We start from the raw sequence: 6,000 nt of genomic DNA, 5'->3' as shown, positions 1-6,000 counted from the left end.
ATAACCACATTTGATACCTATCAGGACACTTACCTTACTCAGTAAGCCCTTAGGTGGAGAGTTTCACTTCGTCTCTAATATTTATATTATTAACTCACACGGTTCCATTTCTCAATTTTATCATTCTTTATTTCTCAATTTCCATTATTCATTTTATTTCTCATTTTAACCAATTTTATCATTCTTTCACTTTATGTTTCCATTTTACTTTCTGGCTCATGAGTATCCTTGGTATCAAATACCAACATCGCGTCTGTAACTCATGGCCACCCTGAGGATCTTTCTATTCACACCATGCTTCCTCCCATGGTCAAGGTTGTGCAGCCCGAAGGCTAAATCTAACCACGGTTGGCTGACCCGGTTAGATCAAAATATCATATCGTGTCTGTAGTACGACTAGCCGGCCTATAACCCTGATCCGGACTCATGGGGCCCAACAACCCTACAAAATGTCTCAGTCGACTGTCATGCTACACACTCCAAGAATCCGTGTGGTTGCACTACACCACTAGCAATGGTACTGTGCTCAATATCATAACCATCCGTTAGGGTTCACTACCACATACCCGCAATCATTATGCGGTATTGGCATTTCATCAATCATATTTCAGTATATCTCAATTTAGTTCAATAGAAATATTCTCATAATTTTTTGTGCACTTTCCATCATCTCATAATAGTACATATCATATTTCACGTATTTTCATATTTCCCAAAATACTCATATCAGTAATTTGTACAATCTCATTTTTCATGTAAATAATTTATACTCACGTATAAATATCATATTTCATAATTTTCCACTAATCACATAAATTCTCAAAATAACACCCATCTAACCTTCCCTAGGCTTCATATACCTCAAATTAACATTTAAACTAGCATTTAACAGTCCCACTTAATTTCCTAAATTATGCTTGCGAGTTTCGAAATTACACTCGCGGAACTCATCCAGGCAAGTACATCTGCAGGCACCCACAGCCAAGCTCTAAGTTCGACGCCCTAACATCAACCTCACGCAGGTAGTTGGCTGAGACCCTCTACACTTCTATCCAAAACAGTGTGGGTGTATATGGTCTAATAATCAATCACTAGCAATGGTACCGTGCTCAGATAACAATTGGTCCCCAATGTTCCTAAATCATATCATGTAATTTAAGTGAATAAAATAATAGTATAAATCATTTCATTTCAACTACCATTTAATAAACACCTGGCCCCTGACCATCTGTTACACCCGGCTCACAGCCGTCAAATAAAACCTAGCCCCCGACCATCACATAAAACTTGGCTCACAACCGTCATATAAAACCTGGCCCTCGACCATCATATAAAACCTGGCCCCCGGCCGTCATATCACATCCCTACATTATTCATTAGTAATTCTAGTATATTTCACAAATAATTCCAGTATGTTTCACAACCATTCTCAAATTCGATTTCACGATATACCATAAAATCATTCACCTGCCACACATTTTCAGTATTCAAACACGATCTAGGAGACAACCAAGAAAACCCAGTATTTTTAGTTCGCGAGACAAAACAAAATTTCCACCGTTCATATTATTCAAAATACTTTACCATATATCATAAGTTTGTAAAATCCCTATTGAACAGTTGATTTTCAAAATGATTTTTGAACTCATAAATAAATATTTATATAACAATTTAATCAGTTCATATTTAATAAAAATCATCACTTAACTTAATCCCCTTACTTGGCTTACTAAGATCTCATTAAAATACCCAAATTCTATGCCCGCAGCGTTCGTAACCCAAAACCCTGAAATTCACATTTCCCCTAAACCAATCAATTCAACTCTATAGAATAATAATTATTCTAATATTTCTTAGGCTCACACACTCCCAATACTAATTAAACTTTTAAAAAATAATTACCGGATATATTTCCACTATCCTACCCTAGCCTTGGAGTGGTGCCTAGGAAACCCAAATTAAAAATCTGCTTTGGCCAACATGATGAGGATCGAACCTAGGACCCCGTGGTGGTGTCCGATCGTCGATTTGACTGGAGATTTAGGAAAAAATTGAAGAAAGAATGAGAGTTTACCTTACCTCAGGAGTGATGCCTATGTCGCTCCTACGATAAATCCATTCCGGTGAAAATGTGGGTGGTAGAGATAGGATCCCAGTGTTATTTTATATTTTTCGATCGGTCGAGTATTGGAGAATAAATTGAGAAGAGAGGGAAAGAGGGATGGAGGAGAGAGAATGCGTGAGAGACGCTGAGAGGGAGAGAGAAATCTCTCTATAATTGCGTTTCCTAAAGGATCTCAAGATCTTTCACGATTGTTATATATATATATATATAATATTATTATAACATTATATTATTATATTATATTATTTAATTAATAATAATTATTATTTAAAATTTAAAATTAATTATTTTAATTTTTAATTTTAATTTTAATTTTTTTTCCATGCATAAAATTTTTTGGGTCCTTACATTCTCCCCTCCTTACAAAAATTTTGTTTTCGAAATTTATTAAATACAACCTTAAGTAAAATCCATCGTTAACCTAACAAGTTTTGAATTAATATTTTAAACAACTCTATTAGACCTAGTAGCTAACATAAATTGATGGATTATACATCTTGTCCTAATACACCTTACTTCAGCACCAACATTCAACAACTTCAATTTCCATCTCGAGTCTTCTAAAGATCTATAACACCAACATGAACTTAGAAGATTCAATAGATAACTATCCTTTGATTATGACATGACCTAAAAATTTCGTATTAATTGTCTAGAACCCACATTTCTTGTTTAGCATATAACTGATGCTCTCATAATGCTTGTAAAATTAACCACAAATGTTGTTTATGCTTTTCTTGGGTCTTTGATTACCCCAAAGCTCCTCCATAAAAATTATATTAAATTGATCCAAGTATGGTTGAATAACTTGATTCATCCCATCCATGAAAATGTAAGGTGCATAGGTAACCCTGATTGGTAACACCGGAAACTTATAGCGATCTTATTGTGTACTCAATTCTGTCTTTGGAATATGTAACTCCCAAATCTTAATCAGTGATAATTTAATTGCAAATTCCCACGGCGTTCGTAACCCAAAACCCTGAAATTCATATTTTTCCCAAACCAATCAATTCAACTCTCTAGAATAATAATTATTCTAATATTTCCTAAACTCACACACTCCCAATACTAATTAAACTTTTAAAAAATAATTATAGAATATATTTCCACTATCCTATCCTAACCTTGGAGTGGTGCTTAAGAAATCCAAATTAAAAATGTGCTCCTACAAACATGATGAGGATTGAAGTTAAGACCCCGTGGTGGTGTTCGATTGTCAATTTAGTTGGAGATTTAGGGAAAAATTGAGGAGAGAGTGAGAGGTTACCTTACCCCATAAGTGATACCTACGTTGCTCCTACGACAAATCCATTTCGGGTGAAAATGTCGGTGACGGAAATAGGATCCCAGTGGTATTTTCTATTTTTCGATCGACCGAGTATTGGAAAAGAAATTGAGGGGAGAGGGAAGGAGGGACGGAGGAAAGAGAAGGCGTGAGAGATGCTGAGATGGAAAGAGAAATCTCTCTGTAATTGCGTTTCCTAAAGGATCTCAGGATATATAATATATATTATTATAATATTATATTATATTATTTAATTAATAATAATCATTATTTAAAATTAATAATTAATTAATTTAATTTTTAATCTTAATTATAATTTTAATTTTTTTAACATTTTCATACATATAATTTTTGGGGTCATTACAATAATGGTCCGTCCCTCTACCATTCTCCGCTTAAATACTAAAGTATTATCTCAAATAAAAAGTCATAGTTCCCAATACTCAAACCTTAACTATTTAATCGGGAAATAAAAGAAATCCTTGAATTTACCATCTGAACCACCACATAGGGTAAATGTGTTAAACATCTCTTTAAAGATGAATAGATAATCTAAGGCCACATGCACATTTCATGGTACACATATATTCTGATGCTTGCAAAGTTGAAATTTGACTTTGGTGTTGCAAATATGCAAGTCTAATTGCATTGCAAATAGAGAAAAAATATCATTGTTAAAAAATTATATGGGTTTGTTTGGAACGAGGATTTTGGTGGGAAAAAGGAAATGAAAGGAAAATTAGAGGAAAACTCGTTTTTCGTTGTATTTCGTCTTTACATCAAATATTAAAAAAAAAAGTTTATTCTAACATAATTAATAATTAAAAAAAATTAATATTAAAAATATATAAAACTCAAAATTGCTTATTGTGTTGATATATTTTTTATTTGTTTTTCTTAGTAACCAAATGTGAAAAATTAGATTCTTTTACGTTTTTCTTTCCTACTAAATTGAACAAAACAATAAGGAAGAAAAAACCTTTTTTTAGTAAAAATAATATTTAAAAATTTTAAGCAAGTCAAATTCAAAATTCATATACAACAATCATTTTAAACATTTTTTTTTTTATTGGAAGTGAGTACAGCTAAAAAGAGGCAAAATGGCTTGAAATTTGACTATCTTCATGTGCAAAATTGTTGAATTACATTTTTTTTTTTTTAAGCTAGCTGTAAAATATTGATTTAAAATATAGAGGACATCTCCGAACCTAATAGCGTGGCTGCCCCTAACACAAAGGGAGAGTCAAAGATTTGAGTAACCTTTATGGGACAAAAGGCTAGGGATTATCACAAAAAAAGCACAATAAACATGATCTACGGATTAATACTAATATCATAATTGTAAGTGAAAAATGATTTCTATTTTGTAAATTTTAAAGTAAAAAACAATTATTTTTATTAAGGGCTGTTTGGTTCATGATATCAAAAATATTGTCTTAATAATAGTTTTGGTATCTCGTTTTTGAGAATAGGATATCATAATTGTAAGTAAAAAATATTTTTTATTTAGTAAATTTTAAAGTAAAAAATATATATTTTTCATTAGGGATTGTTTGGTCCATGATATCAAAAATATTGTCTTAAGGATAGTTTTGGTATTTCGTTTTTTGAGAATAGGATATCATAATCGTAAGTGAAAAATGGTCTTTATTTAGTAAATTTTAAAGTAAAACAAATATTTTCATTAGGGGTAGTTTGGTTCTTGATATAAAAAATATTGTCTTAATGATAGTTTTGGCATCTCGTTTTTGAGAATATGATATTTGTTTTATGAGAGTATTTTTATTTAGTCTGCATTTTCATAGGAATGCGTATAGAATTCTCATCTTAATGTTTGACTTAACGTGGAATGTCGACAGGAATTTCAAGAAGATGACTATTGTATCATAGACATGCGTGTAATTAATATATAAAAATAATTATATATTTTAATTAAAAAATATTCTAAAAATACATACTTAATTAAATCTACTAAAATTTTTTAAAATTATAAATTTAAAATATTTAATACATGATAATTGGTTAATTGAAATGATTAAGGGCAATATAGTGTTTAAATATGAACTATTATATTAAATTTAATAAGACAATGGTAATATTGCTTTTATTTAATAAGTTACAAGTGTCAATTAAAATGTTAATTGGCATAAACGTTTACACTTTTAATAAAAATTTTAAAAATAATTTGTATATAGTCAATTAAGATTATATATACTTTCTAATTAAAATAATTAATATTTATATTAATTTAAAATTTAAATTTTTTTTATTAAATAATTTATTAGATTCAAAATAATAATAAAATATGATTCTCATAGCAATGAGATTCCCATGAATTTTACCTACAAGGGAGGTAAAGTTAGGATGTTCATATTTCTCGGAAATCTTTTCATTCACAAAAATATAAACATTCACGCCACATCGGATTCATGTTCAAACAAATGTTAGAATGAAATGTCACAAATACTACATTTTTAAGAATCTCGAAAGATGTTGCGAGCTAAATATCCAGTTAAAGTTTGACAACAAGATACTTCTATTAGGTATATAAAATCCAATAATTTTCTCTCGAAATTACACTCGCTTC

This window comes from Malania oleifera, chromosome 2, assembly GCF_029873635.1.
Source record: "Malania oleifera isolate guangnan ecotype guangnan chromosome 2, ASM2987363v1, whole genome shotgun sequence".
Classification (NCBI taxonomy): Eukaryota; Viridiplantae; Streptophyta; class Magnoliopsida; order Santalales; family Ximeniaceae; genus Malania; species Malania oleifera.
This window is presented reverse-complemented; position numbering follows the sequence as displayed.